At 37.1% G+C, this 26,653-nt stretch overlaps 1 long non-coding RNA gene across 1 annotated transcript; it reads right to left on the reverse strand.

Annotated features, from left to right (window-relative positions):
* Positions 1-13,135: 13,135 nt before the first annotated feature.
* Positions 13,136-13,991, reverse strand: LOC138912698 (uncharacterized). The gene is made up of 3 exons (XR_011418255.1): positions 13,921-13,991; positions 13,627-13,702; positions 13,136-13,185 (listed from the first exon to the last, which is right to left on the reverse strand). It is a non-coding gene; the product is annotated as an uncharacterized lncRNA (long non-coding RNA).
* Positions 13,992-26,653: the final 12,662 nt, after the last annotated feature.

A 26,653-nucleotide genomic window follows, 5' to 3' on the forward strand; every position in this document is an offset into this window, starting at 1 on the left:
TCGCTCCCTAATTCAACAAAAAAAAAAGAAATATTAAACATGGCGACCGTGACAATGTGATCGTGAGTAAATATATCCAACTATAAAAAATAAAATAAAAATAAATAAAATAAAATAAAATGACAATGTGATTGTGAGTAAATATATCCAACTATAAAAAATAAAATAAAAATAAATAAAATAAAATAAAATAAAACAAGTGAAAAAAAAAACCAAACATTATACATGAAGATACATTCTACGAATCCAAACAAAACAAGCAAAAAAAATCCAAAAAAAAAAATATAAAATAAAACAAAATACAATGGTATAACAAAACAAAAAACCATTAAATTCAAAGATCACGGACACGACAACCAGCAAAGATCACACAGTGAAAATTAAACACTAACCCTAAGTACATTATTGTGTGTCTGTGCAACAGACGAAAGCGATAGGGAAAATAAGAATGAACACGAAGAAACCCCTTAACACATATTCAATGTAAATTCAAACAAAATGCTGCAGAAAAACATTATCAAATTCAATCAATAAATGTCAATGAATAATTAAAAAAAAAAAAACTGATGAATAAAAATATATTCTCTGAAAAATAAGCCTGTGCGAGGACCTGCACCGGCGCCGCCTGAGTCCAAAGGGCCGAAAGGGAACAAAAAAAAAAAATTTTAATGAAACAATAAAAAATTATTAATCAACACAAAAAAAAATTGGCCTGTGCGAGGACCTGCACCGGTACCGCCTGAGCCCAGAGGCCCCGGACAACGAAAAGTTAACAAGTGTGGAAGGAATGGCAAATCCTTCTACACCAACGCTGGAAATATACAAGTGCGGAAGGCAATCCGCCTTCTTCACCTTCGTGGGCGACACTTGCTCCTATTGAGCAAAGGGATAACGGAAAAATTTCCTAAACCTCAAGATTAAAGAATTAAATAGGCAACTGTATGATTCAAACTCAACCCCAGTACCATGGGAAGAGAACATACAAATTAAAAAAGAATTAGAAAACACATATAGGGAATTACAAGCTTATAAAAATAAGCAGGACATGAATGAAGCGAGGAAGCCTAAGTACCCTCCTGATTGTAAAGGTCCTTTCGAAAACCCTAATTGTGAATATACATGTTCAAAAATTTAATATATATGAAAGTCTCATTTAAAAGCAATTCAATATCCAAAACAGATCTTACAGACGAGACAGAAAAAATACCCAATATGGGATTAGTAGAAGTTAAGTCAGTGGATTCCACTGCTAATGTAATAAATAAAATTGAATCACAAAATATTGATTTCAAATTAACGAATATTTTACTATCAATAATTGTTTTCTTTATGAGCGCATATATTTTATATAAGGCCTATAAGTTCCACAACAAATGTGTATCAAAGAGAGCCATTAACAGAAGCCAGGCTAATGATCTGGATAAAATCTAATTTAACAAGCGCCAAACAATATTAATATTAAAATACAAAAAAAAAGAAATTAAATTAAAACAAAAAATTAAATTCGAAACAATAATTGTATTTTATATGTACGAGAATTAAAATAACCGTTTAAAAAGAAATAAAAATCATTAAAACAAATAAAAAGAAAAAAAAGAAAAATTATTAAAATGAATACAACAGAGTGCCTTAGAGTTATATTGGCTAACGAGCCAAATTTTGAGAATAGGGTATTAGCCTTAATTAGGAACAGAGCAGAGCCTTTATTAATTGCAGATTTTGAGTATGAATACATGAATAGGTACGATCTTGAATTCTCTCCAATTATTTATTGCAGCAGAACGCAAAAGGCCGTAGTACTGTCTACCGTGAGAAACTGTAAAGTATTCTCCGAAATAGACATACACCCAGTCTTAGGACATATTAACGTGCTAAAAATTATGCACAAGTAAAAATTAAAAAACAGAAATGACTACAAATTTAATATGGAATGGGAGCAGTTAATACTCCATATCCGAGAATTAAAAGAAACATTTGAAAAGTCCTACAAATGTGTAAGCCAAAAAAGGCAAACACAAAAAGAAACAGTAGATAAACATGCAAAAATTCTTGTAGACTCTTACAATCAGGCAAGAACCCTAGTGCATGAAAATAGGGAAATAATTAACAAAACAAACTTATCAAAATTATCTAAAATATTGATAAGGTTGCGGGCAAACCTAATAGCTGTCAAGGATAAGTATGATTTAAAAATATATATCCCGACAATTTTAAATACGCCTTTAACATTAGACCAACAAAAAGCCCTAGCAGAAGAAGAAGATTCAGATATAAGCAAAGATATCGAAATAGATGAAAAAGATCTACACGATCTCTCAATCCCTGCATTTATTAAAGCAGTAGAGTCAGAAACAGAAGAAGAGGAAAATATAGATTCAGATACAAATATCGTAGAAACAAAAGAAAACATAATGGCAGATTCAGCAGCCCAACGGGCATATATTAAAGAAATATCAAGTGCCATTCCGGAATTTAACGGACAAAAACTACACTTGCATAGATTTGTAACAGCTTTGAAGCTGGTTGACCTGACAAAGGGAACGTTTGAAGATTTGGCTGAAGAAGTCGTCAAATCAAAAATTGTAGGATCTACACTATATAAGGTTAAAAATGAACTAACGATAAACGCAATAATCCAAAAACTGCAAGACACTATTGTCGGAGAAACATCTGACGTTGTCAAAGCAAAAATGGCTAAAACAAGCCAAAAAGGCAAAACTGCTGAAAAATTTACAAATGAAATAGATAACCTACGAAAGCTCCTTGAAGCTTCATACATTGACGAAGGACTACCGGCTGAACATGCCGAAAAGTTCAGCACAAAGGAAGCTATAACCACAATGATCAAAAACTGTGAGCATGGCCGACTTAAGACTATCCTAGAAGCTGGCAACTTTTCAACAATGAACGAAGCCGTCACGAAGTACATACAGTGTAGTACTGAGATGACAGGCAACGCCAACTCGATCCTATACACACATAAAGGAAACAACTATCGTGGTAATAACTTCAGAAATAATTATCGCGGTAGGGGTAACAACAGAGGTAATTATCAAAATATTGGATTTTACCAAAACAATGGTTATAACCAAAATAACGGTTATAACCGAAACTATAATTACCAGACCAACAATAACTACAGAGGTCGTGGTAACTATAGAGGAAACAACCGTGGTGGAAACAATAATGGATATAACTCCAATAACAACATCAACGGTAATAACAATACCAATACAAACGCAAACAGACAAAATACCAACAACAACGTTCGACAAGTACAAACAACTTCGGAAAACCAATTAGGACCCTTAAGATAAAAAACCCAGTAAAAAATACGGTTCACACTATCAATCTTAACTTCAATCTTTTTATTTCACTTAAAAATGAAAACACAAATAAATTATATACATTACTAGTTGATACAGGTGCAGACATCTCATTAATCAAAGAATCATCAGACTCATTTAACAATGTTGACTATAAAAATATTACGCAAATATCAGGCGTTGGCGAGGGAACAACAAATTCAAAAGGTTTAGCAGCAATAGAACTTCTATCAGGCAACTATGCTATACCACATAATTTCCATATAGTAACGTCCAACTTTCCTATTCCATGTGATGGAATTATAGGAATAGATTTTATGAAAAAATACAATTGTCAAATAGATTTAAAACCAGAAAATGATTGGCTTATACTGAGACCAGATAATCTCCGTAATCCGATTAATATTCCAATAAATCATACACTAGAAAATAATTCGACCATTTTACCAGCAAGATCTCAAGTCATCCGAAAAATAACTATAAATTCATATATATATATACTTATACTATATACCAAACCAAGAGATCCAAAATGGAATATTCATTGGAAATTCCATTGCAGATTCTAAAAACACCTTTGTCCGAATTCTAAATACAACAAATAAAACAGCAATTCTTCAATTAAATACACTTAAAGTCGAACCATTGGATAATTACGATATAATTAAAGATAATAAAAATACAAATAACGAATAAAGATAAAATAGTAGAACCATCAGTTTCAGAATACAACAGTCCATTATTAATAGTCCCGAAAAAATCATTACCAAATTGCAATACAAGAATAGACGATATTCTTGACCAATTAGGCAGAGCTAAATACTTTTCATGTCTAGATCTAATGTCAGGATTTCATCAAATAGAACTCGAAGATACGTCTAGAAATATAAAGTCCTTTTCCACGAGCAATGGCTCCTATCGTTTTACACGATTATCTTATGGTTTAAAAATAGCGCCAAATTCTTTCCAAAGAATGATGACAATTGCATTTTCAGGTATCGAACCATCTCAGGCATTCTTGTATATGGATGACCTAATTGTCATCGGTTGATCAGAAAAACACATGATTAATAATCTTACAAACGTCTTTGATCTATGTAGAAAAAACAACCTTAAACTGCACCCAGAGAAGTGCACATTTTTCAGACACGAAGTGACCTTTCTTGGACACAAGTGTACTGACAAAGGTATTTTACCAGATAGTAAAAAATACGAAGTAATAGAAAAATACCCAGTCCCAACGGACGCAGACAGCGCTAGAAGATTCGTTGCATTTTGCAATTACTACAGACGTTATATTAAAAACTTTTCCGATTATTCACGTCACATAACTAGATTATGTAAAAAGAATGTTAAATTTGACTGGACAGACAATTGTCAATACGCATTTGAATACCTAAAAACCCAATTGATGAAACCCACATTATTGCAATATCCCGATTTTAATAAAGAATTTTGCATAACAACAGATGCAAGCAAACAAGCATGTGGAGCTGTTCTTACTCAAGATTACGATAACACTCAGCTACCAGTAGCCTATGCATCAAGATCTTTTACGAAAGGAGAAAGTAATAAAAATACAACAGAACAAGAGTTAGCAGCTATCCACTAAGCAATAATCCATTTTCGGCCATATATTTATGGAAAACATTTCACAGTCAAAACAGACCATAGGCCTTTAACCTATCTATTCTCAATGACAAATCCAAGTTCAAAACTAACACGAATGAGATTGGACTTGGAAGAATATGATTTTACTGTGGAATATCTTAAGAGAAAAGACAACCATATAGCCGACGCGCTATCAAGAATAACAATAACGGATTTGAAAAATATCCAGACAAATAATAAAATTCTGAAAGTCACTACCAGAAATCAAAGTAAACAGAAAAATTCCTGCGCAGGAACAGAAAAAGAAAAAATAGATTTGCCTAGGCATATTCTAAATAAAGCTTCTCAGCCCAACGTATACGAAGTCATTGTTAATGACGAGGTACGAAAAGTAGTGACCTTGCGAATAACTGATTCACTTTGCTTACTAAAGAATGGGAAAAAGGTTATAGCAAGAATTGACGTTAGCGATTTGTACACCAATGAAATTCTCGACTTAGGTCAGTTCTTTCAAAGGCTTGAAAAAGAAGACGGTATACTTAATATCAGCCAACTCAAAGTGGCACCGAGCGAAAAGATCTTTGAAACCATTTCAATTGAATCTTTTAAAATTATGGGCAATAAAAAATTACAAACTTTAAGAGTAGCGCTACTCAAGCCGGTGACCCAATTATCAAATAATGATAAAGAGAAAGAAGCATTACTGTTTACATTCCATGATGATCCAATACAAGGAGGTCATACAGGCATAGCTAGAACATTAGCAAAAATAAAAAGTCATTATTATTGGAAAAACATGACCAAAGATATAACAAAATATATAAGAAAATGTCCTAAATGCCAAAAAGCAAAGACAACAAAACATACGAAGACCCCATTAACTATCACCGAAACGCCACAAACGGCTTTCGACAGGGTAATTGTGGATACGATCGGTCCACTACCTAAATCTGAACAAGGAAATGAATACATAGTAACGCTAATTTGCGATTTAACTAATTACCTTGTAGCAATACCAATCCAGAACAAAAGTGCAAAAACAGTAGCTATATTCGAAGAATTTATTCTGAAGTACGGTCCAATGAAGACGTTCATCACGGACATGGGAACAGAATACAAAAATTCGATAATTGAAGATCTATGTAAAAACTTAAATATCAAAAACATAACTTCAACAGCACATCATCACCAGACTGTAGGAACCGTGGAGCGAAGCCACAGAACATTTAATGAGTTCATCCGCTTATACATCTCAGTTGATAAAACAGATTGGGATGTATGGTTGCAATACTTCGTATACTGTTTCAACCCAACACCCTCTATGGCACATAACTACTGTCCATACGAGTTAGTTTTTGGTAAAACATTTAATTTAGCCAAACACTTCAATAGTATAGATAATATAAAACGATTATATAACACAGATGATTACCCTAAAGAATCTAAGTTTAGACTAGAACAAGCATTTAAGAGAGCTAGATTAATGCTAGAATGCCATAAACACAAACAAAAACTTAACTATGACAGAAATATTTTGAACTTTGATTTAAAAATCGGAGACCAAGTTTTGCTAAAAAATGAAACAGGGCACAAGCTAGACTTTAAGCTAGACCATAAAAGGTAGAAAGTATACAAGAAAGAGAAAATATAGTAATTTCAAATAACAAAAATAAGAAGCAAACAGTTCAAAGGGAAAGGTTAAAAATGTTTATTTCATAATCACTTTAATTCTCTTATATATATATAACGTATGATCATACGCAATAAGAACCATATAAAAAAAAAAAATAAAACCATAATTACATTGAAAAAAAAAAATAAAATAAATAAATAATATATAAATATTACTTTTGTTTCAAAACAATACTTTCTAATTCAAAACAATTTTTAATAAGTTAAACTACATAAAAACGAAAAAAAAAAAAGAAACAATTTAATAAAAATATTTTCATTAAATATACACCTAGAAAATAACTCCATATAATTACGTTATTTTTCAAAAGGAGGGAGATGTAGTATGTTCACATATCGAATGCACACTGTACTCAGTGTTACGTATCGATTTAAGTACAGACACCTTATTTGGCATTTTGCATTTGGCCACAATAACAAAACACAAATACATTTATAATCCTAGCAGTTCCCGAGTGCCCGGTTATATGACCGCCCTCGAATGCGTGGGAACTGCAGTGTCAGCATATTTGATATGTGCGACCGCTCCGACGGCCAAGTGAACATAGTATCTCTCTCTCTCTCATATATAAGCACAATTATACATAAGCGTCGACCGCAGCTCTGCCGGCGTCTCTGCCGACATGGCCGGCCGATCTTAGCTTTATGAAAACATGTAATAGAATTAAGAATTCAGATTGAAAATAATAAAGCTTGGGGAGCGTACCACTGAGTCGCTCCCAAATTCAACAAAAATTGAAGAAATATTAAACACTTACACGTAATCGCAACCGGCGCCAGCCATGCCAATGGGCAGGTGGAGCGCGTAATGAGTACCATGAAAGCGATGTTGACAGCGGTAGAGACAATTGAGTGATCCTTGCAAGAAGCCTTAAAGGAGGTTCAGTTAGCAATGATTTGCACGGCCAACAGAGTTATGAAGACAAGTCCATTAGAACTTTTAATTGGTAAGGAAGCTAGACCAATGGGCATGATGCCGTTGGTAGAAAAAATAGAAATAGATATCGACAATGTAAGATCGAATGCACTACAGAATATAGAAAAGGCTGCTGAATATGAAAAGCAACGCAATTCGACAACAATAAGGCTAAGATACAAGGTAGGCGACCATGTCATGCTCACGAGTGAAGAACGTAACCAAACAAAGCTAGATCCGAAGTTTAAAGGACCCTTTGTGATTATAGAGAGTCTTGATGGTGACCGATATGTGCTAAAATCCTTAAAAAGTAAGAGGACATACAAGTATGCCCATGAGCAGTTGCGTGCCATGCCTGAGGTGCTGGACGCAGAAGAATACGAGAGATCGCCGGCTGAGGCACTCGTAGATACCATAGACTCAGTGTAAAACATTAACAAGGCTATAGCCGCACCATGCAGTTAGCTGCGCAGTAACTGTATGGCGGGTCAACATATTTGGGTCCACTGGGACCATGGCGCAGATTGTGCGAGAGAGCGTTGCAAGGTGTGCAACATGAGCATGAGAAAGAGATGGAGTTATGGTTGAAAAGTTGAAAGACGGTTGAAGAAATAGAGATGTAAGAAACAAATGCAAAAGAAAATATATAGAGCAAGGCATAGAGCGTTATACTAGTTCGATAAACTAAATTTGTTTTGTGAATTCCTATTACATTTATGTTTGATTTATGATTGTATACTTAAGAGTTTTGTTAAGTTAATACCAACTTAATCCTTAAGAAAGGAAACAATGTTAAGGGGGGAGATACATATAGAAAACAACAAAAATTCAATTTTTTTTTTTTTAATTGGTAGTATAACTCTTTAAATATGTGTCATGAAAGATTCACGAAAAACCTGAACCTACTTTATGTAGAAATTTGTACGTTGAACTTTGTAAGGCAAAAACAACAAGAAAAATAAGAATACAATTTATTTTTGACTTTAAAAGAGTGCCCCAACCAGAGTTTTTGAGATATTCTATGTAAGTTAGGTTCAGACAGTTTCTACATTATTTCTCAACCTGTAGACAATCCGTAGCTAGCCTACTTTTTTTAAAAAAAAAGCCTGACAAAAAAATTCCCACGGCCGCCATTTTAAAAGATACAAAAAAAATTAAAATTGGTTTAAATTATATAAGAACTATGTAATCAACATGCCAAGTTGCAAACTTCCAGTACAAACCCTTATTGTTTAAAAAAAATCATGAAAAACTTGACAAATTTGCAGTTCTATATGTATCTCCCCCCTTAAGTTAAGACAACAGAAAGTTGAGAATAAAAACCATGAAACCATGTTTTTGAGTTGTGAATAGAGACATAACCCGCGAGGTCGCGTGATCGTCAAAAAGGCCGTGTCGTGGATTGGTATCATCTTTTTGAATTTAACTGAAATTATTGCACGAAGAAGAAGATTTGAATTTGAATTTGAAATCATGTCAATATTTCGTTGTATCAAAAGAGAGAGATAATTTTGTTATACTAGGAGAGCATCATTTGAACTTGATTCAGATGGGCATGGCGCCTGTAGTTGTTCTACTCTTAGTACAGTTGTAGCTAAGAATAGGACGAAAGAGGAGAAGGGGAATGAGAGCGCGGAAGATCTTGCGAGTCAGTCAGTTCGACAAGGCGAAGAGCAGAACAACACAGGCGACATGCAGTGCTACTCCAAATTTGATATTGCAGAAAAAGAGGAGACACCTCCGTTCACGAGGCAAGCTCGGTCCTCCCCGACATATTTTATTTTAGAATTAGTTGAGCTTTCGTATGGTGTTGTAGGATCGGATTATACGGCGTGAATATGGACTTGTAATAGGATTTAAATACGATTAGGATTTACTTTGCTTTAGATATGGGGGAACCACTAAGCCTTGGAACTTGGCAATTCGCTGATACAGTAATCCGGCTCGAAGGACCAATGTTTGGGGCCAGGTTCCACTTTCCACGTTCCACTTTCAATTCCGTACCGCCCAATTGGAAAACACGTTAGCTCAACTTCACTGAATTTCCTTTATTAAAAATGACTCAGCAATAAACCCGGCTTCAAGCCAAGATAACAAATCCACAAAACGTTATTGCAAAGTTGGAACCCCGGAATCGGTCATCTTTCGATTAATATGCGATTTCCACAAGCGAACAGAAGCATTTCCCACCCTATAAGGTATATATATTATTGATCAGGGTCATTAGCAGACTCCTACCTTTGTTCCTCATCCTCGGGAGTCGAAAGTGGAGTGCTAAAATGCTCATCGTCTGGATCTTCGCCAAGATGGTTCTTGTGTGGAGTACTGATGATTTGGCTCGCTTCGACGCTAATTGGGAGGGTCTCGTTGTTTACTTCCTCATTGCGTGGTGGAGGTGGTGTTCGAAATTTTTACTTCTTCTTGGTGTTCCCGAATGTCACCCCCCAGCGAGCTCCTTATTTGGTCAAAATGTCGCTTATAGATTTTGTTGTTGTGGGCAATTTCATAGTGGACGTCACCTAAGTTCTTGACAAGTTTTCCTGGCACCCACTTATCCATTCGCGGGGTGTAGGTCGCAAAGTAGACTCTCTGACCTGGAACAAATTGGATGTTACTTTGAACTGGGGTCCGTCAAGGCGAATTAGATCCAGGCGCGTGCGTAGTTGTCTGCCCATAAATAGTTTCGCTGGTGACTCGCCTGTTGTGGAGTGTTGAGCGTTGTTGTACTGACGAAGGAATTCGTTGAGATCTGCCTGTAAGGAATTAGAAGAAGTACCCATTGCTTTAAAGGCACCTTTGACGATTTGTACATTGCACTCAGCTTGTCCGTTCGTTGCGGGGTAATATGGGGCTGTGTACTTATTGTCTCTGGACAATATGTAATCGAACGAGCAATGCTCTTCATTTTGACGATACCCAAGTGAGCACCATAAAGTTGTTCTAGTACCAACTTCCTCAGTTTGGTCGGGATTCCCACTCTGTGCTCGTAAATTAGGCAGCCAGATGAGATTTGGTAGTGATGCTCTGGAGCTTTATATCTTGCTCGCTTGAGGCATTGGCCCCCTTCGATCGCTTGTATTATTTTCATCTTTCCTTGTCTCCTGTGCTATTCGAGTAGATGTTAATGGTAGCTGCGATGGTACGCGAGATGCATATTGTTGGTAAGGATTTCACTGGGTGAAGTATCTGGGAAAGCGGCTTATCGTCTGTTATAAGGGTCCAATGCCTTGCGTACAGATACTTAAAGAGCCTGTTAACCGCCCTTACGATAGCGAGCGCCTCTTTATCAATCTGGGGATATTGCTGTTCTGTTTCAGTCATCGTTCGACTTGCATGGGCTATTAGCCTCTCTTTTCCATCCGTAAGGCGGTGTGACAAAACAGCACCCAGACCAGTTGGGCTGGCGTCTGTTGCTAGTAGCAGTGGGAGCGAGGGGTCATATGGCATTAAGACTTGTGGTGATTCTAGCAAATCCTTAATACTATTGTACTCCGAATTGTGATTTGCGGTCCAATGGAACTTCCTTCCTTCCTTAAGGATATTCCTAAGCGGTCTTTCTAAACTGGCCAAGTTTGGAATGAAGTACGCTGCTTTTCCGAGAAATAGTTGTACGTCCTCAATTGATTTCGGCATTGGTGCATGAAAGACGGCTTCTGAAAGGAAATCCTGTAATAAGGAAAACAACCTTCACGTTTGAGTTCTGTATAAAAACTGATTTTATTTTTCTAAGTCTTCGCTTACGTAACTAACATGAAATTCGTATAATATGCTCTGTCTACGCAGAGACCACATCTGTTTGCCTGAGCGGGAGCCTTATCAACGGCCTCCCGCAAGGCGACCCTTTGTACAGTGTGAGAACTATATTTATGAGCAGGCTCAAGTGGCCTGTACTTAAGATTACAATTGTTCGGCACTGCACCCTTGTAGGTTTAAAGTTACAGATCATTATTTACGGCTCTAGATAGATTTACATATTGACATTGACAGAGCTCGTAAAATCTTAAATTTATGAAAATTAGTGTTCTTCTTGAACATTCTGCCAAGGGCCGGCAAGGTGAGGTGTACAGGATATTAATTTGTAAATTCTTTTAGTTAACAATGCAAACATAAGATTAGTGGACTGTATTTTTCTTGATTCGATATATTTATTTATTTGCTTTTAACTTATTATAAGACACCTTGCAACGGTCCGGCGAAAGTAATAGCTTGCAATCGTTGCCTTGTAGCATATTTTCTTATGGCATATATTACCATGATTATTATTATTATTAATCCGAGCCTAAAGAAGCATGTCCGGAAATGTGATGAAAATGCACATCTTTTAATTTAATATGATTCTCTTTTAAATATTTAATTTCTTAATCAAGTAACTGAATTTCTGCATTCGTACACTGTACTCTTATCTTGGAATTGACGGGAACCTTAAACAGCCAACTACTTTTCTTTTTTAGCTCTTTCCAATAAGATGAAGAATCTATTACTGTTTTGTATATACGGTTTGAAACTCTATTTGGCTTTAGTGGTTGTACTTCACAAGAATTGTCATTCGCAGAATTCCAAGGCCAACTTCCCTGGCAAATTCTCTTATTTTGCTGCCATCTTTGACACTGACTTAAAGTTGATTCTGACATCATATGATAAGAATCTATTTCAAAATTATATATTAAATATTCCGAAGTAAAATGAACCATAATCATTCTGTCTTCATTTTGTATTGGTAAAGGAATAATTCTAAACAGTTTAGATGGATGTCTACTAAACAGAGGAATTTTAGCATTTATAATTAATTCATTTTCGATAAATAATCCCCTAGCTGTCAATAGCGTATAGATTTCCTTAAGCTCAGCCTGTCCTTTTCCCTGGAAGAACTAATGTTTCGGAAAGACTACTTTGAATTTTAGATATCTCATTTTGTAATTGATTTGGCTTAAGGATGTTTGTGTTTAATCTACCATGATTTCACCTTCTTCAATCAATGAGTTAAGTTGTTTAGTTATCATAAAGAAATTAATCGACTCTTTATAAACGTACACTCATAAAAAAAAATCGAAGAATTTCCTTAAAATCTAGAAAATTCTTTCTTGAATTTTTGCCAAAGGCGACCTCACCTTTGTTTCAAGAAATGGTTTTTTTGAAAGGCACCATTAAAACAAGAAAAAATATTTCTTGTTTTAAGAAATTAAATTTCATAAAACAAGAAAGGGTTTTTTAGAAAGCCACCATAAAAACAAGAAAAAATATTTCTTAAAACCAGAAAGGCGATTCTTGTTTCAAAGGTGGTTTGTTTCTTGTTTCAAGAAATTAAATTTCTTAAAACAAGAAAGGGATTTTTAGAAAGGCACCTTTTAAACAAGAAAAATTCTTTCTTGTTCAAATTTCTTTTCAAGAAATTTTATTTCTTGATTTAAGAAATAATATTTCTTGAAAGGAAGTTTTATATTAACACTGAAACCCTAAAAATAAAATGTAACTTGGTTTTTTCTTTTGCATATTATATTTATTTACATTTAAAACATTTAACACTTAACATTTAAACATTTTTAAATAACACATTTTTGACTCAAGAAATCATTATTATTACCCAAGGTCTGTTGAACTTCATATGACCGAAGGTGATCCATTTTCTTCGCCTTTCCTCATCTATAAAAAAAGAGTTATTGGGATATCAATGATTTGTTTTTAGATAAACAACTTTTTTGAAATAATGTAATGTTAATAATAGCCAAAATACAAACACGTTGGACAGACAACCGAGAGAGAGGAGCAAGACAGGTAGAAAATGAAGGGTTGAAAATCGAATTTCAGAGAGCGAGAGGCACGGGAGAGACACGTACATACATACATATATATTTACATACAGTCCTTTGCGCGAAGGGAGACCGAATGTAAGCAGGGCAGATCGTGTCAGATTTAAGAAGGAGAAGAGAGAAACGTCGCGACGCGTAGGTCAAGCGAGCGAGAGAGAGAAGCAGAATATGAAAGGGTTGAAAATCGGGTTTCAGATCGGGTGAGCCGCGTACATGCATAGATATTTACATGCATACATAAGTATGTCAAACAAATACAACATATTTTTCTTACCTTAGAAGGTTTTAAAACAAAATTACAGCTTCGACAAACAAATTATTTGGCTGATGCAACTGCAGGTATTTTCACTCTGAAAAATAAATAAAATGCGAGTAATAAGATAAAATTATTATAGAACTGTACACCCACAAATTTATGTACAAATGTATGTATGTACGTAGCTCTTAGCTAAAAAACAATTCACCTAAATTGGTATACGCTTGGTAAAGAGATTTGAAATGTATCCTTTAATTACATACATACAATTGTACGCCCGCTATACAAAAAATTATATACATATTTACATACCTTTGAATATTCGGAAAAAGGCTTCACCTCTTATCCGCTTGAAAATCACGTCCATCACTCACGAATTTTTTTCACAACTGACGCTCGGGGGATCAGAGAAGTCGGTAGCCGAGTAGGCCCTTCGTCCCACTTCGTTTTTCTTGTCGTTAACATTCGGCAGCCGAAGGAAGTCAATAGCTACTTTCCTATATTCTAGGGTCATTTCATTCATATATTCAAAGGTGATTTTGTCCTAAAATACGTACAAAAATGTTTTGGCTGCGACGGCAAAACAGACATATGAGATTTTCATTTTTCTATTTTTAAGAAAAATTCTTTCTTGAATTTTTTCCATCAAGAAAGGTTTTCTGTATTCAAAAGCAAATTTTCTAATAACAAGAAATTTTTTTTTTATTTTCAAAGGTAGGCCGATTCAATGGCGCGAGATCTCCTTAAGAACTTCTGTCATATTTTCAATTCTTGTATGCATATTCCTAAAGTTATCGTTAATATCTTCAGTTGTTTTCTTTAACAAATTTGTAGTGGAATCTACCACTGAGGTCTGCTTCTGAACTAATTCATTTAAATTGTGCTGATTGTCTAACAGATTTCTCATATTTTCTTTTAGTTGCTTCCTATCATCTTCATCCATTATCCCATATAAAATGTAATATAATGATCCCATGAATTCGAAGGGAGCACATTTGCTTCTTGATCTCTCTTGCATCATAAATAGATTATTATTTTCTTTTAGTTCTATTAACTGATTTTGCATATTATACAATACTATATTACATTGATCCTCGAAGCTATAAAGCTTACCGCAAACAATTCTCATCTTCTGTATCAGCACATTACTTTTTCTAATCATGTGAAAATAGGCATCCATATTATAGTAAATAACTAGATTCCATGATGCACTTATAATTTCTACATCTCCTAGTGGATCTAAATATATGGCAGCCGTCTTATTTATATTTTGAATAGTAAATGATTTATTCTCGCCTTTTATTGTTGCTGCTTGCGAGACTTGACAGAACAATGTAAGCAACAGCATAACCATTACGGTACCTAATTTAGGAGATCTTGGTGATACTCTTCTTTTGTTTTCAACTGCCTTTTCCAGAACATCCTCGGCTTGTTTTACACCAATTAATGGAACAATTTTTGTTATTGGTCTTGTAAATGAGGCTTCTTCGGTCTTAACTTTTACAACTCGAACTTTATCATCTTTACCCTTGTGAACCTCCTCTACTTTTCCCATTGGGCATCTGGCTGGGTGACAATTTTCATCTTTTAAGAGCACTACCTGCCCTTTTTCTATATATGGAACTCCCTTTTTCCATTTATATCTTTGCTACAGTGTGTTAAGATATTCGTCCTTCCACTTCATCCAAAAATCTCTTTTTATTTTTTTAATTAGTTTCCACCTATCAAGGCTACCAATTTTATCATTGGCTTGGGTTGACTCAACCACATCTAATGGTGGTCTACCTATTAAAAAGTGGCCTGGTGTTAGAACTTCATTATCTTCAATATCGTCCCCCGTAGTATATAAGGGTCTCGAATTCAGCACCGCTTCTATTTGACATAAAAGAGTTGCCATTTCTTCGTAAGTCAAAACATTATCCCCAATTACCCGTTTTAAATGATATTTAACGGATATAACCCCTGCTTCCCAAATACTTCCGAAGTGAGGTCCTGCCGGCGCACAGTGTAAAATTTTGCCAATCTAGGGGGACTTAAATCAGTAGGAGTCGTATTTTTAAAGATATCGGCTTCAAATTTTGAGTGAATATTCTAGTAAGCCCAACGATTATGTTGGACATAAAAAAATGGGCGTGGCACTTTTGGGGGCGTTAAAAATTGAAAAATAAACTGTTTTTTTTAAGATAAAAACCCCAAAATAAAATATAAAAAAAAATGTTTGACATTTTTAACTATATTCTTATTTTTTGTTATAATTTTCGCCAACTTAAAAAATTTTGTTTTTAATTTTTGGAGACCACTTTTTTTTTATTTTTTTTTGAAAAATGTTGAATTTTGGTTATATGCTCATGTTTTTAGCTGTTGTTATAATGTTATAAGCTGAGCAGCTGCAAATAAGGTTTTATATTAAAGATAATTGATAAAAAAAACAAAAAAACTTTGGTTTATATTTTTAATATTTTTTTTTATTAATTGGTAACAATTCAAACTTCATGTGTACATCGTCTAGTGGAGACAGTGACTCAAAAATGTCTTCTTGAGCACTTATTAGCCGTTTTACGGTATGATCAATAAGGGATTGTAAACTTATTTCAGCATAGGATTCTCTTACTTTTATACCAGTAGGATAGCATAACATTTTTGGCTCCTTAACGAGATCATAACATGGATATCATTTTGGACAGACAATTTTTGTGGTATTGTACTTCTATTTCTATCAGAAGGGCAAGTGCTTGATCTGCTGAAAGGTGTTTTGCAGTGCTATTAGAAGATAATTTAGCTTTCTTAATTATAGTCCCCGTGGACCGGGGAGCATTTGGTAATTCATTAATTAATTTAGCTGAATCCCGTTTTCCTTCTGCCCGCAAAGCCTGTTCTGCAGCTGATAGCAAATGATCCTCATCTACCGTAGGCAACAATTCTTGGCTTTTCCTTTTTTGTGTTTTGTACTTGAGGTGGAAGCAATGACATCAATGCGACAGTCCTCGCCATTTAATGTGACCTGAAGGCCACTTGCATTATGAGCAAAAAACCTGGCTTTTCTCTCCTAGTTTTCTCAAATCGGTTTTGAAACTCAAAAGACAGTGTAATTTCAATTTGGAGTTATCAATGTCATTGCCAAACACCATCACTGCGTGCTTTACAAGAGCGTCTCGCGGAGTGGTTTTTATGTTTTTCGACCAAACCTCGAAAAATGCAGCAAGGCTTATTTCACTCGTTTCTAAATAGAAGGTCTTTGGGCAAAATATGGGCAAGATTTTATTTTAGATTCTGAATCAGAATGAATGCATGCGAATGATGTAAGTTCTGGTTGGATAGAATACGATAGAATAATATAAGTTTTTTTCCACCAAAAAACAGAAATATGAAAAAATACACTTACTTTTTGGCACTTTTTTCAAAAAATGAAAAAAAAATTTTTTGGTTTAAAAAAAAATTTGTTTGTTTTTACAAGTGGATTAAGAATTGTCTAAAGTTTCTGGGAAAAATAACTTTTGGCTGCTCTCACTGATCACGCGATGCAATTGATAAGACTAAACTTTGTCAACTGTTGCTCGCTTCCCAGAGCAAAGTCCAGCTTTAAAAACCGTTATCTCCCAAAAAAAAATTATTTGTTTTGTTTTGTGCCTGTTTTCGTAATAGTTGAACATTTCTAAAAGTGCTGGTAAAAGCCCATCGACGTCAAAAATAGTTCAACTTTTGCTAAAAGTCCCGCTAGATTGGCAAAATCTTACACTGTGCGGCAGGATAAAATGCCAATGAATTTTGTCGTTTTTAATTTCTGAGGCTACTCCAGTATTATATTTAATGGCCTCTAGAAACTCTTCATCCAACTTCCGAGCAGCACCTACGAAATTAGTACCATTATTTGAATAAATATTAGTACATATTCCTCTTCTAGATATAAATCTTTTTAATGCTGCTAAAAATGCATTGGACGTTAAGTCACTAACAGCTTCTAAGTGAATGGCTTTAGTAGCCATACACACAAACACTGAAATATAACCTTTAAATGTCTTTTGCCCGCGATTTTTTGAGCATTTCAGGTGATATGGTCCCGCATAGTCAATTCCTGTATTAAGGAAGGGATATGACGCATTTACTCTGTAATTGGGTAAATTACCTATTAATTGTTTACCTGTACATTGTCGATATCTTGCACAAGTAACACATTCTCGTAATATTTTCTTGAGGGAGTCTCTTAGCCTAAATATCCAATATACCCTTTGTATTTGGTTTCTCATTAGGTTAATTCCACCATGTAAGGTCTCTGCGTGAGCCTTTTTAATTATTAAATCAGATAGGTGGCATTTATCTAATAGTATTGGGTGTTTGACATCAAATCGCATATTGCTATTTTGCAGCCTTCCACCCACTCTAAGAACTCCATTTTTGTCTAAGAATGGGTGCAACCCTAATATCTTACTCTTGGATTCGATTTCTTTACCGTCTCTCAAGCAAACTATTTCTGACATAAATTGAAGCTGCTGTTGTTTTTTAATAATTAGTATTCTAGCGCTTTTCAATTCATCAACTGTGAGAAAAGTTGGATAAGAAGCCTTTTTAACTTTCATCCCAATAAATTGCATTCAACAGAGGCTGTCGCTCTAGTCTTCAGATCCTCATATGCAATCCTTAGTCCAACTGGTTCAAGTTCTAGTTGCGACGACTTTAGGCAGACAGTTTATGTACTGTATGCCAGGCACCTAAGCCAATCAATAAAAATTTTGGTGACCTCGACGTGATCTCACCAAGAGATCACACCATAGAACACAACGTTGGAGATATCTTCCATACAAGTCCTTTTGCCCAAGTCGTCAACAAGGCGACAGATTAAGGACACCTGAGCAAAATCGACTCAGGAAGTTGGAAGACTGGTCAACAAGGCGACCAGCTCCGTCAACGATTTGATAAAATCGTTTTTTGTGATCCCGGTAAACGGATTTAAATCATCCAATCCCGGACACATTCTCGAAGTTGTCAACAGGCGACACTTTGAAACCAGAATGAAACATTCTGAGAATACGAGAACTCAGCACCACAGTTACTGTCATCAAATTCACCCAAATCATTCATAGGTGTTAAAAGCTTCTTAGACCATTTCGGTTGCGAATAGGAGCGTATCCAGCTATACAAGCAAATAAAACACTCCCAACGGGTCAGAAGTTTTAACACAAGGTAATAAATATGAGTGACATGGATGAGCAAGCAGTTAAAGGGGCACTAGACGTGCAAGAGGAGATCAGTCAAGAAATCTCAAAATTTATCATCAACTTCAAGAAAGATTCATCGGAGAGGAAATCAAGTCCGAACTATTATGAAAATAGACTAACCATTCTCGATGACGCTTGAAATCGATTCACAACGAATGATCTCAAGATTCCTCAAAAGTATAGAACTACGTTATACATGAAGTTCTATAACGACTGTCGTGAGTCATACGACAAATATCGAGCTATCATACGGGACGGCATGGAACAATCAACAAGCCAAGCCGAGGTAATTCCAGACCCAACTGGTAACCCTGCAAGCATTCAGCATCCCACGATAGGGTCCCAGAAACTAATATCAGCATGTCGTCGACAAAAGGCAATATCAGATTCTATTAGGCGCGCTCTGAAAGAGTATTCAGGTACGGGAATGAGCGTAACAAGTGATTTGATAAAATCACTATGGGCGCAAACGCAAAAGATCCCTTTTTCTCGGTACATGAAGAATACGATGATCCAAGCAAAGGAGGATATGACATGAAATCCTTCCTGAAACTTGAAAAGGAAATTCAAGATATCTTAGGAGCAAAATCAAACTCCTCTAGCAATGAAGATATGCATTTGCCCAGAGTCAGCATCCCCAAATTCGATTGGGATCTACTCAAATGGACTCAGTTTTTTGATTTATTCAAATGCATGGTCCATGATAATAACATGCCGACGGTACGGAAAATGTGGTACCTAAAAACCACCGTAACTGAAGAGGCTGAAAGATTGATAAGACATATAGATCTTAAGGAAGAAAATTACCTCAGCGCCTGGGGTATATTAGTCGATTCCTACAACAATCCCCGACATGTGGCAGACACGATTCTCAATCGTTTCCTGCATCAAAACACAGTTAGTGACGATCCAAGGTCATTAAAAGAGTTGTACATTACAACTATCGAGTCTCTAGCATCATTAAAGGGACTGGGCATCGATGTATCAAGTTGGGATACAATATTGATTGCCATCATCAAGCAAAAATTGGATCTTGCAAGCAGAGCCCTATGCGAGCAGTCGTTAGATGGGTCCCGAGAGTTACAGGGTCTCGACACACTGCTCAGCTTTCTGGACCAGCGCATCCGAGTTCTTGGAACAGGAAAAAAGGGACAACAATCAAGAAAGGAACAGAAGGGTCCAACATGGTCATCAGCCAGTACTGGAAAAGGACCATGCTGTCAATTTTGCAAAAGGAATCACTGGCTCTATAAATGCGATGACTTCCGCAGCAAAACAATACCCGAACGAGTTAATTGGGTACAAAAACAAAGGCTGTGTGTCAACTGCTTCAGCAATGACCATAAGGCAAAGGATTGCCGTGGTCGCCCGTGTTTTAAGTGCGACAAGAAACATCATACTTTGTTGCATCTGGAAACCACATCAGGTGCATCATCCAATCAACATTCACCTACTGTAGGTGCAGCAAGCAACAAGAATTATAACTTGCTGGCCACAGTCAAAGTATCAGTGAAGGCTAGCAATGGTCAAGTTGCTACCTTCAGAGCGCTGCTAGATTCAGGATCACAAATAAATCTGATTTTCGAACGAATGGCTTCAGTACTATCACTGAAACTTCATGGAACTTCTCTACGGATCGAGGGCATTGGAGGCAATCCAAAAACCAGTAGAGCAAGAGCAAACGTTCAAATAAAATCAATGCATAACGCCTTCACACAAGAAGTTGAAGCCTTTGTCCTACCACACATAATAGCTGATCAACCGGCGCATCAGTTAAATTCGGCAAGCCTACAAATCCCAAGCAACATAGCTCTAGACGATCCAAATTTCGATAAGCCAGGAAAGATTGACATGCTTATCGGAGCAGAGCACTACTATTCATTGCTGCTGCCAAACCAGTCTATACTAAAGACAGGAGGACCAGTTCTTCAGAATACAAAACTTGGATGGATCATTGCCGGATGGATCTCCTCGGATCACGATTCAGCGGCGGTTTGTGCCGCCGCAGCTACAGACGAAGAAGTTGACACACTATTGGAACGATTCTGGACTCTAGAAAATCTTGAAACCGAGGAAAGGCATCGATCACCAATAGAGGCTCATTGCGAAATGCACTTCGTAGGAAACTTGGGAGTGGCAAAGGATGGCAAATTTGTTGTGAAACTCCCATTTTCTGAACAGTCTTCAGCCCTGGGGGCATCACAGAAAGTAGCCACGAATAGATTTCTGGCTCTAGAAAGAAGAACGTCACCTGAAGTCTGGAAAGGCTACGTGGACTTTATGGATGAATACGAAGCACTCGGATACATGAAACAAGTGCATCAAACAGATATACCCGCTAATCACTACTTCATTCCGCACCACTGTGTGCTAAAGCCGGAAAGCAGTACAACCAAGTTGAGGGTAGTATTCGACGCTTCATGCAAAACCACCAGCAACAAGTCTTTGAACGACATACTCTATGCTGGACCCACGGTGCAAAGCGAGCTATTTGCAATTCTATTACTCTTCCGCACTCATAAATACGTGTTTACAGCGGACATAGAGAAAATGTATCGGCAGGTGTGGATACACCCTGACGATCAATATCATCAACTAATCGTCTGGAGAATGAATCCATCAGATGATCTTAAATATTATCGGCTCAAAACCGTAACATACGGTACAACGTCAGCCCCATTCTTAGCAACAAAATGCTTAGATTACTTGTCCGAGAAGTCAAAGGATCAATTCCCGCTTGGATCGTCTGTTCTAAAGCACGATTTCTACGTAGATGACTGTCTCACTGGAGCAAACAGCGTTGCGGAAGCAGTCTAAATTCAAAAGGAGTTAAATAAAATACTGTTACCATCCGGTTTCAAGCTCCGAAAATGGTGCTCCAATAATGGGCAAATTCTAACAGACGTTCCCGAAGCAGACACCATCAAAGCCGTCAAGCTAGACGAAACATTGAAACACTACAGTGTCAAGACGTTGGGTTTGGTATGGATGCCACAATGGGATCAACTGTGTGGGCGATCCCAGAAAGGCGAGGCGTCAATCATCACCAAACGCGTGGTAAGTTCCGAGTCAGCACAAATTTTTAACCCACTTGGACTTTTTGCCCCCGTGGTAGTAAAGGCAAAAATATTTATGCAAACGCTTTGGGCGCTGAACCTGAGTTGGGACGATGAGCTCCCTCAAGAACTTCAAAATGATTGGAAGAACTAAAATTCCTAGGCACATCTATAATGGAAAGGTTCCAGTCTATCAAGAAGTACACACATTTGTGGATGCATCAGAGCGTGCGTCCAGAGCAGCAGTGTATATAAGAGCTACTTACAAAAACAATCAAATTTCGGTACGACTTCTTTGCTCCAAGTCACGAGTGGCTCCATCCGCGAAAGAAACTTTGCCCCGCCTTGAACTGTGTGCTGCGCTGTTGGGCGCGGAACTAACACACATAGTAAGAAAGGATTTGCGATTAGTGATCGAAAGGGCTTCTGGATACTTCTGGACTGACTCAACTGTAGTTTTGTCCTGGATAAACGCATCGTCGGCCGCATACCACACGTTCGTCTCGAATCGGATAGCAAAAATCCAAGCTGTCTCAGATCCATCTCAATGGCGACACGTGTCCTCGGCAAACAATCCAGCAGATGTGCTATCAAGAGGAGTTGCAGCCAGCAAATTATCAGAACATACCCTCTGGCTGTATGGACCACTTTTTCTACACGGTTCAAGTGACAAATGGATCAAGAGGCCCATAATCGGTCTAAGTGATCTTGAACGGCGAACAAAACAAGTGAGTCTTCCAGCATGTCAGGGTCAGACAGGGGAAGAACTCTATAATTGCAAGCATAGCAATAGTTTTCGAAAGCTACAAAGAATTGTGGCATATATGATGCGTTTCTGCTACAAAAGAAACAGATCAAGTACAACCACCCTATGCATTGGTGAACTAACTCACGCTCGTACTATCATACTGCGCACCATTCAGAAAATTGACTTCGCATGTGAGTACAAGCAACTTGTTGCGCACAAGGCCGTGGACAAAAAGAGCGCTCTCGTCTCTCTATTCCCCATGATCGGCAAGGATAGCCTCATCAGAGTCGGAGGGAGATTAGAAGAATCTAAACTCCCGTATAACGCAAAGCATCAAATCTTGCTTCCTTACAATGATCCAATAGTAAGAATGCTGTTGCGAGAAATGCATGAAGAGAACATGCATTGCGGTGCGCAGGCGTTAAGAGCCATTGCCAGACAGCAATATTGGATTATCAATGATAAAACAATGGCGAGAAGCATTATACATTGTTGTGTCAAGTGTACAAAGGCACGGCCCAAACTAATGCAACAAATCATGGGCGATCTGCCAGTCGACCGAGTAACACAAGCTCGACCATTCTTTAATTCTGATGTTGATTACTGCGGGCCAATTTGGATTCACCATAAAATCCGTGGAAAGAGACCAGACAAGGCGTATATTGCAGTTTTCTGCTGTTTCGCTACGAAGGCAGTACATAGGTGCTCTTCGACGGTTCTTGAGTCGACGTGGAAGGTGTCAGACCATCCATTGCGATAATGCAACCAACTTCGTCGGCGCCAACAATAAACTAAAGGCCTTAAAAGAAGCGATATTCACGGATAAGGCACGAGCCCCGATCATCCACCATTGCAATCAGAGACAGGTGGATTTTAAGTTCATACCGCCCCGAGCTCCATCGTTCGGCGGGCTGTGGGAGTCTGCAGTAAAATCTGCGAAACGGTTACTAGTATCAGTCACAGCCACCGCATCATTGACGTTTGAGGAGCTTAACACTGTAATAGTGGAAGTCGAAGCAATTCTTAATTCTCGACCTATTACACCCATGTCGACTGATCCTACGGATGCGTCTGCATTAACCCCAGGCCATTTTCTGATTGGTGAGCCTCTAAAGGCCCCACCCGATGTAAATCTCTCCCCAACCAACAAAACATTGGTAAAAAGATGGGAATTAGTGTCCAGACTTAAGCACGCATTTTGGAAGCAGTGGTCAATGGAATACCTTCAAGAGCTTCAAATGCGCAACAAATGGAAGACCATGTCGCAGAACGTCAAAGAAGGGCTACTTGTATTAATAAAAGAAGATAACCTGCCGGTGATGAGTTGGCCAATGGGAAAAATAGTAAAGACATATCCTGGCAAAGATAATTACGTACGGGTAGTAGACGTAAAAACTGCGTCTGGCGTATTTCAGCGACCAATCACACGGCTTGCCCCGCTTCTTAAAGGAGAAGTATCGACAAAGCGGTCTAACATTTCCATCGAAGGAGCAATAGTTTCAGAAGAGATCCCAAAAAGGAAGAAAGTAAAAATTCCAGTTCTACCAACGTTACTAGCAATGCTACTTATTCTTCCGCTCGCAGTGGGACAGTCAACAAGTGTAACTCAGTTCGCCAATCAGCCCGGAATATCACCTTAATGGATCGGGTTTATTATCTCTGTCCTCAGGCTGCACCGCACGAAACGTGAACATCAGCATTAGCACATTCAGCACAATGATCACCGAATCACATTTAGCGTACATTCGTTTTGGCAATATAACAACGCCCGATATGGAAGATACATCAGAGTCAGCTCGAGAGACTGCAACCCAACCATCTGAATCAGACGAACTGGATCGCCTACAACAAAGGCTGGCTAAGCTAAAGGATACAGCATGGTCAAATCAATTTACCACTGTGCCGCATCATCAAGTAGCCACGTATGCTGCGTTAGCAATATCAATAATATTGATCATTGCATATAGTCTCAGAAGGCGATTCGTCAACTGGAAGCCACGACAGCCAACCTGCACCAACCAAGAGAACGACGAGCAGCCATCACCTGAACCTACCCCACGAAGTTCTGCGTTCAGCATTAGCGATGGTTGAACACTTGTTCAACGGCCGGGAGAATGTTCAGTCGCAGCAATAGTTATAAGTCAGCGCTCTGAAGTATCATATATCGGGTCAAGCCGTCAGCAACATTATCAATGACCCACTTATTGGCACAAGCTTATTCTGCTGAATTGTAACTATCCGGGCTCGCATAATGCATAATAACCGACACTTTGCTTTATACCTATTCTGTTAAGCTATGCACTTTTTACCTATAAATACCGTTAAGTTTATACAATAAAATCAGTAACAATTTTGACTCCTACAATCAAGTTTTACTCATTTTGCATTCAACAGAGGCTGTCGCTCTAGACTTCAGATCCTCATATGCAATCCTTAGTCCAACTGGTTCAAGTTCTAGTTGCGACGACTTTAGAGAGACAGTTTATGTACTGTATGCCAGGCACCTAAGCCAATCAATAAACAACTTCTTCTTTTTGTTCCAATTGAAACTTTGGCCAATGGTCTTTAGACATCGAAAGCCATTTTGGCCCATTCCACCAAATTGAGCAATCTTTTAATTTGGTGGCACAGATACCTCTGGAGGCAATATCCGCCGGGTTATCTTCCGACTTCAAGTGACTCCATTCTGTATCCATTAGTTTTTTAATATCATCAGTTCTACGTCTAATAAATTTATCTTTGTAATGGTGGAATCGCTCCATGCAAAACTTTCCTCTATGTTAGAAATTGATTCCTTTGTTCTCTGCATTAATTTGCTTAAAAGATGGGCAGCGCAAAGCTCTAACTGAGGAATAGTCTTTCGGTTTTTCTTAGGATTTACTTTACTTTTACTAGCTATTAACGTAACCGATTCTTTAACCTTTGCATATACAACAGCCGCATACGCTTTTTCAGAAGCATCTGCAAAACCGTGGAGCTGAACTGGAAAATTTACCTTTGTCTTTAACCATCTCAAAATCCTAATATCTTCCAAAAATTTTACATTTTCTTCATACAACTTCCACTCGTTTAAATCATTCACAGCTAGTTCTTGATCCCAGTTTATTTCCTCTAACCAAAGTCTTTGCATGAATAATTTACCAACAATAGTAACTGGTGATAGCCATCCTAATGGATCGTATATTTTTGCTAGGTTCGACAATACTAGTCTTTTATTAATTTTTTTACTGATAGTAAATTTAACGCAAAACTTAAATTCACCTTTAAAAGGTTCCCATTGAAGCCCTAAAGCCTTTACGGACTCATTCTCTTCAATGCTTAACGTTTTGTTTTCTCCAGCATTTTCGACATTTTCAATAATCTCTTGATGATTTGAGATCCATTTCCTCAAATTCGTCCCTACTTTTTCTAGCTCCAATGAGACCTGTTTAACGATTTCTTTGGATTCTTTAATGCTGTCTGAACCTGTCATTAAATCATCCATGTAGAAATCATTTTTTATAATTCCACTAATTTGTGGATCTTTACATTTATCTCCTATATCTGCTAGTACTCTTTTAGCTAAATACGGAGCCGAAGCAGTACCATAGGTAACTGTAGTTAGTTTGAAATCTTTTATTTTATTTTTTGGAGAATCCCTCCACAAGACATGCAAAAAATCTTGATCGCTTTCTGCTATATTAATTTGACGGTACATTTTTTTCAATGTCCGCTGAAACTACATACTGCCACCTGCGCCATTTTAAAATGATGTCGAAAATATCTTTTTGAACTCTAGGTCCTATCCACATAAAATCATTAAGACATTTATTTTTGGTTGTTTTGGCCGACGCATCAAAAACAACCCTTAATTTTGTGGTTAGGCTCGCATCTCTAATTACGGCTTGATGTGGTAAATAATATTTACCTTCTGAGTTTGCCTCAACCATATGCCCTAAAGACAAGTATTCTGTCATAAACTTGCAATATTGTTCTTTTAGGTTTAGATTTTTTGTTAATTTTTTCTCTTAGTTCAAAAATCTTGCCAT

The sequence above is a fragment of the Drosophila takahashii genome, chromosome 2R (assembly GCF_030179915.1).
Source record: "Drosophila takahashii strain IR98-3 E-12201 chromosome 2R, DtakHiC1v2, whole genome shotgun sequence".
NCBI lineage: Eukaryota > Metazoa > Arthropoda > Insecta > Diptera > Drosophilidae > Drosophila > Drosophila takahashii.